We start from the raw sequence: 15,696 nt of genomic DNA, 5'->3' as shown, positions 1-15,696 counted from the left end.
CACATTTCTCTCCATACAGATAATGTCTCCAAATTTTCAAAGCAAATACTATGGCTGCTAACTCCAAGTCATGAGTAGGATACTTCTGTTCGTGTGGTTTCAATTGCCTTGACGCATACGTAATCACCTTGTCATGCTGCATAAGAACACATCCTAATCCTTTGTGAGAAGCATCACTATAAATTACGCAATTCCCTTGATCGTCTGGAAGTGACAAAACAGGTGTCGTGATTAATCTCCGCTTCAATTCCTGAAAACTTCCTTTGCACTTGTCGTTCCATATAAACTTTTCATTCTTTCGTGTAAGCTTTGACAATGGTGTTGCAATCCTTGAGAAATTCTGCACGAATCGTCGATAATATCCTGCCAATCCCAAGAAACTTCTTACCTCAGTGGGTGTTCTCGGTCTTTCCCAATTCGTAATTGCCTCGATCTTTGCCGGGTCCACTTTGATCCCTTCGTTACTGACTATGTGTCCTAAGAATTGAACTTCCTGTAGCCAAAACTCACACTTCGAGAATTTAGCATATAACTTCTTTTTCCTTAAAATCTCCAAAGCCGTTCTCACATGTTCCGCATGATCCTCTTCTATCTTTGAATAGATTAAAATATCGTCTATAAACACAATAACAAACTTATCCAAATACTCTTTGAAAATTCTATTCATCAGGTCCATAAACGTTGCCGGGGCATTGGTCAATCCAAAAGACATCACTAAAAACTCGTAATGTCCATACCTTGTTCTGAAAGCTGTCTTTGGTATATCTTCTGGCTTGATCTTCAGTTGATGATATACCGATCTTAAATCAATTTTGGAGAAGTACTTGGCTCCCTTCAACTGGTCAAACTATTCATCAATTCTGGGTAACGGATACTTGTTCTTGATTGTCAGCTTGTTGAGCTCCCTATAGTCAATACATAGTCTCATGCTTCCATCTTTCTTCTTGACAAATAATACCGGTGCTCCCCACGGGGATACACTGGGTCTGATTACTCCTTTCTCTAACAACTCCTGTAACTGCTTCGCTAGCTCTTTCATCTCAACAGGCGCCATTCTATATGGGGCCTTGGATACTGGTTCTGTTCCACGTGTTAAGTCGATCGCAAATTCAATTTCTCTATCTGGAGGAAGTCCTGGTAACTCGTCGGGAAATACGTCTGGAAATTCATTTACAACTGGAATATCTTCAAGTTTTGCTAGCTCCTGACTTCTGTCGATCACATATGCTACGAAATGCTCACATCCTTGTCGTAATAACTTCTTAGCTTGAATTATTGTTAAGAACTTCTTTACTTGCTTCTGTCCCTTGAACGTTACTATCTTTTCGTCAGGCGTCTTCACTATTACCTTCTTATTTCGACAATCTATCTGGGCATCGTGCTTAGATAACAAATCCATCCCTAATATAACGTCAAATTCTCCTAACTTAAATGGTATCAAATCTACACAAAACTTATTACCAGAAATTTCAACCTCACAATTTCCACAATCTTGATTCACAGTTACACGTTCTTGATTTGCTAACTCCACAGTCATTATTTCATTTAAATACCCAACTGGACAATTTAACTTACTAACAAAATCTTGTGAAACAAATGATCGAGTTGCTCCCGAATTTATTAACACTTTGGCACATAAAGAATTAACATTAAGCGTACCTGCCATAACATCCGTATCCTGGATAGCATCCCTCACTGACATGTCGAAGACTCTAGCCCTTGGAGTCTCATTTACTGTTGGGGTAGATCCTATGATCCTCAAGGCATTACTGACTGGGGCTGATGTCTTGCAATCCCTGGCCATATGTCCTGGCTTTCCACATTTGAAGTAAGTAAATCCAATGGCTGGAACCTTCACTGCTGGATTCCGGATAGGCTGATCCTTATTTGCTGGCTCTCTAGCTGGCTGATTTCGGCACTCCCTCGAATAGTGCCCTTTCTGGTTGCATCTAAAACATACCACATTCAACTTGTTACAAACTCCTCCATGCTTCTTTCCACAAACTTGACAATCTGGAAAAGTTAATCTCAACTGATTCGGCTGATTCACATTAGCTGGACGGTTGCCCTGGCCTCCGTCTCCTGCATTTTGTCTCCTAAAATTAAAATTTCTTCCTGACTGGAACTTGCCCTTCTTAAAGTTTGGAAACTTCCCTGGTTGTGATTGACCCTCACTTCCCTCAACTTTCCTTTTCTTGCTTTCCTTTTCCATCTGGAACATCTCACTCTCTGTCTCTGCGATCATAACCTTCTGTACTACTCCTGCATAGGTATCCAATTCAAAAATGGCTACCTTCCCTCTGATCCATGGTTTCAAACCCTGCTGGAATCTTTTAGCTTTCTTTCTATCAGTATCAACATACGACGGTACATACCTTGACAATTCCTCAAACTTACCTTCATAATCTGTTACCGACATGTTCCCTTGCTTTAATTCTAAAAACTTCAACTCCATTTGAGCCTGAACAAACTGAGGAAAATACTTTTATAAAAACAATTCCTTAAACCTTTCCCAAGTAATAGCATCTGTGCCTTCCAATGTCTTCACCATTTCCCACCAATAGGTGGCCTCATTCTTCAGATAGTAACTTGCAAACTCAACCTTCTATTCTTTCTTTACTTTCACTAAGGAAAATGCCTTCTCTATTTCCTTTAACCAAACATTTGCTTCAATTGGCTCTAAGGAACCCTTGAATTCTGGTGGGTTTACTGCCTGAAAAGTTTTAAAAGTTACCTGGGGGTTGGTCTGTCTTTGTTGTTGTTGTGCCAGGTGAACTGTTTGTTGGGCCAAGATTTGAAGAATCTGGGCTATTGCTGGGTCCATGGGTCCTGGGTTCACATTCGGGTTTGTATCATCTTGGTTGTTATTGTTGTTGGTTTCTTCATTCTGGGTGTTGGTGCGGGTATTTCTTCTGGGAGGCATTTTCTGTAAAGAATCAATCAATTTATTTAGTTTTTGAATCAAATCTTTGCATAAAGGAAAAGTTTTGTAAAACAGGAATATCTCTTTTTGAAAACAGTTGTAACTAAGTAAATGCATGCTTCTTTACAGAATATAAATAGTTATGGAGAACAGGGCACATGGTATCACAGGGTATAACTGGTGCAATAAATAAGGTAAGGTAAAATATGTGCAATAAAGTAAATGACAGTGCTAGAAAGGAAAAAGCTACTGATATATATAGATCAAAAGTTTTAGGTAGTACAAGCGTAAAGACGCTTCGGAAGTAAAAGCAAAGAGGGTGCAACAACCTACTCACTAGTCAGCATAGCTAGTCTATAAATACAACTCAAAAGTCTACTGATACACACTACATACTACTGTACATACTACATAATCATAACAACACTGCTCAGCATTTCCATCTCTGAATCTCTAACTCAGCTCCAAGGAAACTCTGGTCCTGCCAGCCTCTCAAAATCCTCCATCACCTCAGTAGCCCAGCCCATCGGTGCATCAGGGCCTCTGCCAGGTAGTGTAGCTCCATGTAGCCTAGCCTCAAGAACCCTCCGTGTCACATGAATCTCCTCTCGAAGCTCCCTCACACCACGATCAACATCTGTAGTCCTGATGATATGTTGTAGCTCTCTGATCTGAGCCAACAAGGAATCACGTTCCAATAGAAGAGCCTCATACAGGTAATAAGGAACTGGGGGCAATGTAGACTGGAATGGGGCACTCGTAACTGAATGCCCAGTGGAATCTGAATCAACTGGTGGGGGTCCTCTGACAGGTGGCCTCACGCCTGGAGGTGGAATAGCCTGCAATGGTACGGGTTGCAACACAGGTGGAGGTAGTATAGCCAACACTGGTGGAACAACAAGACGTGAATCCGAAGACGGCACTCCAACTGAAGGCTCAGAGTGATCAGCTGATACGGGAATAAAAGAGTCGGCCATCACTGCTATCTGAAATCATATCGCAATATAAGAATCTCGTACCATAACGCGAATTGCACTAATACCTGATATATCGAAGCACTCAACCTCTCGACGTTCTATCTTTCTATTCCTTACTTCTAATCCTAACCCTCTACCCATTCCCGTTAACCTAGGCTTGTGTCAGTGACTTATAACCTGTAGCTCTGATACCAAACCTATGGCGCCCTCCAAACCCAGGTCAGAAGTTTGGGGTCCACACACACACCTTATTTATAACCTGCTTATAACAATAATAAAGATAATAATAATATATGCAGTGACCCTACTTACCAACCACCACGGACCGCAACAGGTTAAAGTATGCACACAAGCCAAACACACTAATATATTACAAACCGTTCAAATCCCAATCATTCAAACTCAAACTGAGTATTAAACTTTATTACAACTTTTACAAACTTAAATTATCCCAAAAGAAGCCTACTAGCTCAGCTTTCTCCACCTGAACCCCTAGCTCTCGCGCTGGACTGGGATCCTCTTTACCAACTGGTTCCTTTTTAACTGGAAAGAATATAAACAATATTGCACAAATGAGCTAACTAGCTCAGCAAGTCACAATGACACAACTGAGAATAATGATCATCAAGTGAACATGATTATGATATCAAGTGAACAATGGATTATGATTTAGAATTGGATATTATACTTTTAATTTAAAAACCAAGGTTAGGCTGCTGATCAGTCACGCACTAACCCCGAGCAAGGCACACAACATTGCTCTAACTACTGGATCCAAGGCACACATTGGCCTAACTTGACCATTATATGGTCTGACCATGAATCTGGTCCACAATTTTATAAAAACAGTCCAATTCTAACATAATAACAGAATATGAAATAATAAACAATAACCAGAATCAATAACAACAATAAATGTTTAACAATGAAAGGGTTTCAATCCTTGTAAGGATCAATAAGTCAATTTAAAAGCTTGGATGCTGGATAATGAAGAATTGGATAACAGAGGAATCAATATTTCAGGGTTTCAAAGATTTGGGCTTTCAAAGCATAGGATGCAATGATTGAGTATACAAGTAATTCAGTTCAGTGTTTGGGATTTTGTTTGCATGTATTTGTAGAGTAGTATCGTATGCTTGAGATTCGTGTTTGGGTACAGAACAATCAATGGTCTAGAAAGAATAAGGTTCATGGCTCAAGAACAATAACTGGAATCAGGGTTTGGGTTTCAGTGCTTCAAAGCACTTGCAATATCAATAAGACTATCAAGTACTACAATATCTCGAGAAAGTTCAGAACACTTGCCTGGTATTAGCTTACTACACTGCACTCGCTTCCAATTACAACCGTCTTACTCCTCAACTATCTGTTTCCCTTTTCTACGCCTCGCCTCTTCTGCTCACATATCATAAGCATCTGTCAATAATCGACTCATAGAATTCTATTCAACACATACTTCTATCTACCCTTTGCTTTACCAAATCCGATTAACGGATTGAAAGTTACGCAATAATCAGTAAACATCGAATATATAAACCGACAGTCAACCAACATATCACATATAACACATAATACGTCACATAATCAATGACATATCATTTATAAAGACATTTCGGGTCATAAATAGGCTTTCTGGTATTTAAAATGATTTTTAAAACATTTTTCGGAATTAAAACGGGTCGTTGGATCAATTTCGGGTTAATAAACAGGGTTCGGTTGGCCAATTCTGGCTCCAAAATAATTTTAGAATAATTATCGAGCCTTGGAAATAATTTAAAATAATATTTTAAAGCTCGAAATTATTTTTCGGAATTTTTAAATCATTTTTAAATAATTAAATCTAATTAAATAATTAATTAAAATCAATTAATAATTAATTAAATCAATTAATCAATTAATTTTTGAATTAATTGACCAATTAATCAATTAAAAATTAACTAAAATTAATTAAATAATTAATTCAGATTTATATGTGAATTAAAAATAATTTTCGGAATTAAAATAATAATTTTTAGAATTTTCAGAAATTAAAAATGAATTTTTATAATAAAAATAAATAGGAAATATGATTTTTAAACATTTTATAAACAGGAATCCTAAATTTGCAAAGTCTGGAAACTTCAGGGACCTAACTGTATCGTCCCCAAAAGTTTAGGGACCAAACTGCAAATTTTACAGTCCAGTCGCCGGAAAACGTCGGGGTGGCCGGAGAACACGTTCCCGGCGTCCTCACCCCTCCAACACCTCCAGATCACATCTATCTTTACCAGGAACACAACCAAGCCAACAAATCGTTCTAATCATCTCTGAGTTGGCCGGAATTTGGCCGTGAAGTTTGCCAGTTTCCGGCGAACTTCGGAAATATTCAAAATACAACTCCCTTCTCTACAGACCTCGGTGATTCATGAAACTTATACGACTGGATTGCAAATTTCACAGAGAACACAACCCACTATATCACAACATCAATCTATTACAGAATAAGAAACCCCCAAATTTCAATTAAGAACATTCATACGGGTTATAAACCCTAATTTTGAAATTCGAAAATCAAACTCAAATTTGAACATGTTATTGAACTCCAAATCAGACGTATAATATACCAAAATTATCAGGAAAACAAGCTCTACAACATGCAATCATCAAATCATACAAACAATCATCCGAAAAAAAATTCATATTTTTAATAAAATAAATTCGAAAATAATTAAATTTTTAGAAATTAAACCTTTGATTCTGCAGGTGTATGGATTACAGATTCTGATAGAGCTTCTCAAGACCTTCAAATCTAGTACTCGAGCTTTTCAAACAAAGATCAATAACACCTTCAAAAGTTGGTTTGATTCTTGAAACAGTTTATGAATATAGGATTTTTCTCCGTAAAATTATATATTTATCTGTCTGCAAATGAGTTTGATACGAAATAAAATACGGAAAAAGGCTATTTATATTTACGAAAAATTAGTATCCCGTTGGATCATTCCGGATATAAAACGGTACGTTTATTTGTAAAAACTGATCCAAACGGTATCGGTTTTCGGGATAATTATCCAAATCAGTACAATTTGTACTGCGGTCTTGGTCTCAGCGCCTAGTTACACGTACTACGAAGTGATAATTGGGATAGTTTAATAAAAAGCTCCCGTTTATCGAAAATACGGGTTTTATTGATTTACCTAAACGAATATTGTATCGAAAATGTTGCGCCGGGACCCGCGCAGGATAAACCGTACACCGGATCGAAAAACTCGAAACATGGAATATGCTCGGAATATTACAATTAGGTTAGGAAGGAGTTCTCGGAAGAGTTTCGGGTTCCAAAAACGTAACAACGGGTGACGTCGGTTGGTTCCCGTTTTTATAAAATAGATTTTAATTACCCGGAAAAAGATTTTATAAATTTCATATGATTCTTATAAATCTTTAAATCAACATAAAAATAATTAGGAAGATATGACAATTATTTATATTTTGTTTGGACATATAAAAATTAAAATACTCAATTAATATTATTTTTGAATATCCAAGTACAGATAACACTTAACAATTAACTCACAGAATAGATACTGAACACATATAATAATTATTTAATAGCAAAAATAATTACACGATATATCCCGGATATTACATTTTCTGGGACTTCAAGTCAAGCAAAATGAAGAAGGTACTTTCATAAATCAATCCATGTACACCAGAAATTTACTGAAGAAATTTAGAATGGAAGATTGTTCAACTGCATCCACTCCCATGACCACTACAAACAAGTTAGATAAAGATACTGGTTCATCAGTAGATATTACTAATTACAGTGGTATGATTGGCTCTTTATTCTATTTAACTGCAAGTTGACCTGAAATCATGTATGCTACCTGTCTTTGTGCAAGATTTCAGGTTGATCCAAGAGAACCTGTAATAACCCCAAAAACTTTGGACTTTTTGTAACCCTTATGAATAGTGATTTTACTGATTATGTTGAATAAGAAAACTTTTCATGCCACACTATGTAGCAGTTCTTTTATTGATATTCTGAGATCTTATTAGTACTATATATGGTATATAAGTGTATGTAAAGATCGTCAGAATCCAAATTCGAACACTTTGATTTTTCCCGAAAATCCACCAGATACCGAAAGAATTGAGTACAAGGTAACGTGATTAAAAGGATTTAAATTCAAGGATTATAAGAGAGGATCATAAGAGGAATATAAAATATTGAGAAAGGTTTAAGGGAACCTAAGTAATAAGATCCCGGGTATGATTCCCCAAACGATAAACGAGAATGAAAGTTAAGCGAACCGTATAACAGATAAGCGGTCATTAGCCAAGTAACTAGGGGTTAATCAAAGAGGTTAGTGGGTGATGATGTCATCACACCAACAAGAAGAAGACAAATGTAAGAAGATGACCTAAGCTTGATGACATAAGCATGACAAGTGGGAAGGATTGGTTGGTTGATTGTGAGCCACACATTTTTTTACCATGGTTACAATTAATTAACAAACAAAGGAAGCAACCAACCAACAAATATCATAACACAAAATTTGAAATTGACTTTTCATTTCAAGAACATCAAGCTCTCGGCTCTTCATCTTTTCAAGGAGAAAAATTCCAAAAAACCAAGATCCAAGCCTTGTTAATTTGTGAGGTAATTATCCAAGGTCCCTTATACTTAGATATGGCTATCCTAGGAATCTAAGCTTCCATTTCCTTCATAATCTCTTTCAAGAAATCAATGAAGAAGAGAGTGAATAGTGTTTTCAAGAACTTGAAAATTTTGATCTTGTGTTTTTGTTAAGATATAGCTTTTGTAAGGATTCTCAAGGGTGGTTTCAAGCTCCTTAGTTACTTCTACTCACCAAGAAAGGTATACTCTCATACCCTAGCCTTACTTATGAATATTTAGAGCTTTTTATGATTTGTAAAGTTCCTGAGAAGCATGATTCATGTAATAACCCCCAAAATTTTCAACTTTTTGTAACCCTTATGAATAGTGTTTTAGCTGAATGAGAAAACTTTTCATGCCACACTATGTAGGGGTTCTGTTATGGATATTCTGAGATTTTATTAGTACTCTATATGGTATATAAATATATGTAAAGATCATCAGAATCCAATTCCGAACACTTTGACTTTTGCCGGAAATCCACTAGATACGGAAAGAATTGAGTATAAGGTAACAGGATAAAAAGGATTTAAATTAAAGGATTATAAGAGAGGATCATAAAAGGAATATAATATATTGAGAAAGGTTAAGGGAACCCAAGTAATAAGATCCCGGGTATGATCCCTCAAACGATAAACGAAAATGAAAGTTAAGCGAATCGTATAACAGATCAGCGGTCATTAGGCAAACAATTAGGAAGTTAATCAAAGGGATTAGAGAGGATGATGTCACCCAACCAATGAGAAGAGGACAAGGAGGGAAAGATGACATCATAGCATGACATAAGCATAATATGGGAAGGAAGGAAATGTGGTGGAATATTAACCACACAAAATCAAGGGTAAATGGGTAATTGACCTAAAATAAAACAAATATAATTTCATCCACCAAGCCAAACAAATCATTTCTCATCAAAACAAAATTTTATTCTTCATCACCAAGGCTTGCTCTCGGCTTTTACCATTTTCAAGAGAAAGGAATTTCAAACCTCAAGATCAAGGCTTCCTAAATTGGTAAGATAATTCCCTAGTCATCCTTATGCATAGTTATGGCTATCTTATGAGTTTAAGCCTTCAATTCTTTCTCAATCTTCTTCAAGAAATCAATGAAGAAGACAATGAATAGTGATTTCAAAGTTTTTAACTTGATTTTTTCTTATTTTCCTTTAAGATCCAAGCATCCCTAACACTTCTCAAGGCTTCTTAAGGCTTCTTAGCTACTCCCACCACTTCAAGGAAGGTATATCACCTCCAAACCCTAGATTCCTTTGTATAATAAGATGATTTTGATTGTTATGGTGATATAGTAGCTTAATGCTTGTGGTTTAGAGTTTGGGTTGGAGTGGTAGTGAAATGGAATGGTGAATCTTGTTGTTTTGGTTAAAAGAACTTAAGTATAGTTAAATTCAAGCTTAAGCATAAGTATAAATGTTAATATTGAACTTATTGGGGATGTTATGATGTAATGAGGATGGACTTTGGTTGTATGAATGGATTGGGGTTGAATTGTGATGGTTTTGGAATGGTTTAAATTTGGGAAATCGCGTAAACATAGTCGTCGTAATGTCCGATTTACTTTAGACTGCTTTTGTTCATAACATTTAGACCCTAGAACTCCCTGCTAGATTATGACCATTGCCATGTTTAGATAGTTCATATTACGAGCTTCGTTTTTATATGTAGTTCGTTTGATTCCGATGCACGGTTTAGGAGAAACGACCGTTTTAAGTAACGGCGTTTCGCGAACGAAACATTTCCCGTCGCCTTACTTTGAAACATAGGTTAAAGACCAAAAAGGGTTAATTAATGTATGAAACAATTATGGAAAGAGTGTTAGGCAGTTGGTAAGACACTCGCGAAGGAATCGCCTTAAAACTCGTAATGGTTAAATTATTAAAAATGGTGGAGCCGAGGGTACTCGAGTGACTTAAGAGAATCAGTAAGCGCAAAACAAGCGTTAGAGTCTAAGTTAGTTAAAGTATAGATTTACAAGTGACTTTGGTTTAATTCCAACTTACTTGTTGTTTATAGGTTACCAGACTCGTCCCGAGCCTTTTATCACCCCCAGTCGCTCAGGCAAGTTTTCTACCCGTTATACTGTTGTTGTGATGTATATGTGTATATGCATGATCTTGCGATAAATGCATATTTGTTATTAGCAAGTTCTTGCGATATATTGTAGCATGTGATATGGTATATATGCATGCCTGTTTCATATTCTTGGATTATATATCTGCTGGTTAAAATGCTTACAGTTGCATAATACCTATGCTAGAGATAAGCGGTATTGAGTTTACCCTTAGTATAGGGGATCAAAAGGTGAACATATTTCTAAACCGGGAGTCGATGATCCCGAGTATAATATATATATTTTTATATATATATGGTTATAGTTTTCAAAACTATTAATCGAATAAGGTTTATTCGATAACTTTAACTTTATTTTATTTAATGAATATTATTTCGAATATTCATCCGAGGACTTATGACTCATTTATTTTATTATTGAATATTATTTCGAATATTCATTCGAGGGCTTATGACTCAGTTATATTATTAATGATTATTAATTGAATATTCATTTGAGGATGTATGACTCCGTTATTTTATTTAATGAATATTATTTATAATATTCATTCGAGGTATTATGACTCCGCTTGTTATTTAATAATATTCTTTATTTTATTAAAGAATAATGTTTTGATAATCAAACTTATTTTCGATTATTCAAATAAAGATAGTACTTTCGTATAAGTATATCTTTGGTTATTTAATACTCATTTCAAGTATAAGTCTTACAACTTCTACTTCAATTATTTGTATAAAGATTATTCTTTATGAGAATATTATTTAAATAATAATATTCAGACATTTTCTAAATATATTGGGACTGATTTACTTCATTAAATCAGCATTACTCCAAACACTCTTTAAAGTGTTTTCGAGTCTTCAAAATGATTTTTAAAAGTTAGAGCGGATCCCAAAACTCATTTTTATATTTACGATCTTCCTTTTAAAAAGGGGATTTAAATACTCGCACAAAACCTGAGGGATCCGGCTCTATGGTGTATTTTATATTCGCAACAAGGTTGCAGTTTTGGTAAATGAATTGATTACTTACCCAACGTTCGGGAAGTAAGTCCATCTATCGAGTCGGCATAAGCAACATGGGCTCAATGGGCGTCCATGATAGTGTAAGTGGCTCAGTGGGAGTCCATCAAATGCATAAGTGGCTGAGTGGTAGTCCAGCATAAGGTCCTATTGCGACCAGGGTGATGACCAGTGGGGAATTTGTCCATCTACTAGTAGAAAATGTTACTTATTGATATCTTTGCCTGATCAGCAAGATATCGGGTTTATGCCACAATTCTTTTTCCCTTCCAAAAATTCATTGGATGTTACAAACTCTGTTCATACTTTACATGACAGAGGTTTTCAGGGACTGTATAAGGAAAATGTATATCTGGATATATATATCGGAACTTAATGAAGTATATCATAACTTCATTTCCTTCAATACTACTTCAAAGATTTAATCTATTCAAATCTGTCTTGTAGTCTCATCTATGTGATGAACTGTTGAAAGCTCGTTATACTTTGAACAGTGGTAGTTCAAGTAACTTTATAATTGATATAAGTATAGTGAAGTATTTGGTAACTTCATCCCTTGTTTTTACTTATATCTAGTAAGTAATTATCTTATACATGATAAAAGATTCTAGTAAGTATCCATTTAGATACTTGTATTATTGTTATCACTATATATTATCTTGCGAGCTGTAAGGCTCACTCTTGCTTTATTTCTTCATCACACAACAACAGTTAGGAAAGATGGCCAGACTCCAGCAGACCCAGCGCAAGCGCGTGGGAAGCGTCCCGCGTCTTCCCGTTGATGTTGTAGCTGCTATAGCTGCAGAGGTAGATCTATTGGTAGATCAGGCATTCTACTTTTGAGAATCAAATTATGTATAATTATAACTTGTGGCAGATAATGGCAATTAACTGTAAATTTATCAAGTAATCATTTTGGGTTGTAATAACTTTTAATTATGGATTCAAGGACTTGTACTTATTTCAATTTCATCTCTGAGACTATAACGGGTTGTGGTGTGTGTTAGTGTGGGGTCACAGCATAAGGTTATTTATTATTAATTAAGTGAAGTGATATTGTGGAAAGAAAGACCGTGACGACCCGGATCCCTGACCCCGGATCTGGGGGTGTTACAGAAATGGTATCAGAGCTAAGCGTTATAAACCTCAGAGATGATGCGACGATATAATAACAAACTCACAAAGATAATAAGAACTCTTGCCAAGTTCATGGTCGGACTACTTAAAGTAGTGCTGACAGTTAAAACCCTTACGGGAACCCTTATAAGTATCATGATAGTAACTTAGCTCGTTTAATGTGTAGGCGCCTGAGATAGAGGACCCTGAGATGTCCGAGCGTGAGCATGATGAGGCACTGCTAGATGTTGAGGATCAGGAGGAGCTTGAGATGGAGGAGGATGAGGAGGACCCCTCAGAGGAGTCAGAGACGGAGGTCATTGCTATTTCAGATGAGGAGGACCCCCTCAGAGGAGTCAGAGACAGAGGTCATTGCTATTCCAGATGAGGAGGACCCGGATGAGGTCCCAGTAGCTGAGGAGCGTGTCGGACCTATGGTAGTGTATGCTGGTACCCCTTTACCCACACTTCCGGTGGTCAGAGCTCCTACCCCTCCACCACTATCTTGGATCCCTTATGATGACAGCTCAGAGACCCATACTTCCGAGCCTAGGCAGACTGAGGAGGCAACCCCAGCGGCTCCGGATTCACCACCTCTTGACCCTGCCCACAGGCAGTCTTCGTTAGCCCACGACTATGTTCAGGATGTACTGAGGACCCGAGTGGCTGTTGCCGAGGCCCGACTGGATGAGGCCAGGAGGGAGTTGGATGCGGAGAGGGCGGGCAGGCGTACCCGAGCTTATGAGACTAGGGCTTCTATACCCCGATCCTTGAGGAGGGAGCTTACGGGGATAGAGCTCACGTCCCGAGCGAGGCTCAGATCGCTCCAGGGGGACAGGCATGGTAGGATCTCCAGGAGGCAGGCCGACTATATCTTCCGTCGTGCGATGGAAAGGGTATGGGAGCTGATGATGGAATAGTCTAGTTGTCTAGTTAAGAGAGGATCATAAAAGGAATATAATATATTGAGAAAGGTTAAGGGAACCTAAGTAATAAGATCCCGGGTATGATCCCTCAAACGATAAACGAAAATGAAAGTTAAGCGAACCGTATAACAGATCAGCGGTCATTAGGCAAACAATTAGGAAGTTAATCAAAGGGATTAGAGAGGATGATGTCACCCAACCAATGAGAAGAGGACAAGGAGGGAAAGATGACATCATAGCATGACATAAGCATGACATGGGAAGGAAGGAAATGTGGTGGAATATTAACCACACAAAATCAAGGGTAAATGGGTAATTGACCTAAAATAAAACAAATATAATTTCATCCACCAAGCCAAACAAATCATTTCTCATCAAAATAAAATTTTATTCTTCATCACCAAGGCTTGCTCTCGGCTTTTGCCATTTTCAAGAGAAAGGAATTTCAAAACTCAAGATCAAGGCTTCCTAAATTGGTAAGATAATTCCCTAGTCATCCTTATGCATAGTTATGGCTATCTTATGAGTTTAAGCCTTCAATTCTTTCTCAATCTTCTTCAAGAAATCAATGAAGAAGACAATGAATAGTGATTTCAAAGTTTTTAACTTGATTTTTTCTTGTTTTCCTTTAAGATCCAAGCATCCCTAAGACTTCTCAAGGCTTCTTAAGGCTTCCTAGCTACTCCCACCACTTCAAGGAAGGTATATCATCTCCAAACCCTAGATTCCTTTGTATAATAAGATGATTTTGATTGTTATGGTGATATAGTAGCTTAATGCTTGTGGTTTAGAGTTTGGGTTGGAGTGGTAGTGAAATGGAATGGTGAATCTTGTTGTTTTGGTTAAAAGAACTTAAGTATAGTTAAATTCAAGCTTAAGCATAAGTATAAATGTTAATATTGAACTTATTGGGGATTTTATGATGTAATAAAGATGGACTTTGGTTGTATGAATGGATTGGGGTTGAATTGTGATGGTTTTGGAATGGTTTAAATTTGGGAAATCGCGTAAACATAGCCGTCGTAATGTCCGATTTACTTTAGACTGCTTTTGTTCATAACATTTGGACCCGAGAACTCCCTGCTAGATTATGACCATTTCCATGTTTAGATAGTTCATGTTACGAGCTTCGTTTTGATATGTAGTTCGTTTGATTCCGATACACGGTTTAGGAGAAACGACCGTTTTAAGTAACGGCGTTTTGCGGACGAAACATTTCCCCTCGCCTTACTTTGAAACATATGTTAAAGACCAAAAAGGGTTAATTAATGTATGAAACAATTATGGAAAGAGTGTTAGGCAGTTGGTAAGACACTCGCGAAGGAATCGCCTTAAAACTCGTAATGGTTAAATTATTAAAAATGGTGGAGCCGAGGGTACTCGAGTGACTTAAGAGAATCAGTAAGCGCAAAACAAGCGTTAGAGTCTAAGTTAGTTAAAGTATAGATTTACAAGTGACTTTGGTTTAATTCCAACTTACTTGTTGTTTATAGGTTACCAGACTCGTCCCGATCCTTTTATCACTCCCAGTCGCTCAGGCAAGTTTTCTACCCGTTATACTGTTGTTGTGATGTATATGTGTATATGCATGATCTTGCGATAAATGCATATTTGTTATTAGCAAGTTCTTGTGATATATTGTAGCATGTGATATGGTATATATGCATGCCTGTTTCATATTCTTGGAATATATATCTGTTGGTTAAAATGCTTACAGTTGCATAATACCTATGCTAGAGATAAGCGGTATTGAGTTTACCCTTAGTATAGGGGATCAAAAGGTGAACATATTTCTAAACCGGGAGTCGATGTTCCCGAGTATAATATATATATTTTTATATATATATGGTTATAGTTTTCAAAACTATTAATCGAATAAGGTTTATTCGATAACTTTAACTTTATTTTATTTAATGAATATTATTTCGAATATTCATCCGAGGACTTATGACTCCTTTATTTTATTATTGAATATTATTTC

Source organism: Apium graveolens, chromosome 6 (genome assembly GCF_009905375.1).
Source record: "Apium graveolens cultivar Ventura chromosome 6, ASM990537v1, whole genome shotgun sequence".
Taxonomy (NCBI): domain Eukaryota; kingdom Viridiplantae; phylum Streptophyta; class Magnoliopsida; order Apiales; family Apiaceae; genus Apium; species Apium graveolens.
This window is presented reverse-complemented; position numbering follows the sequence as displayed.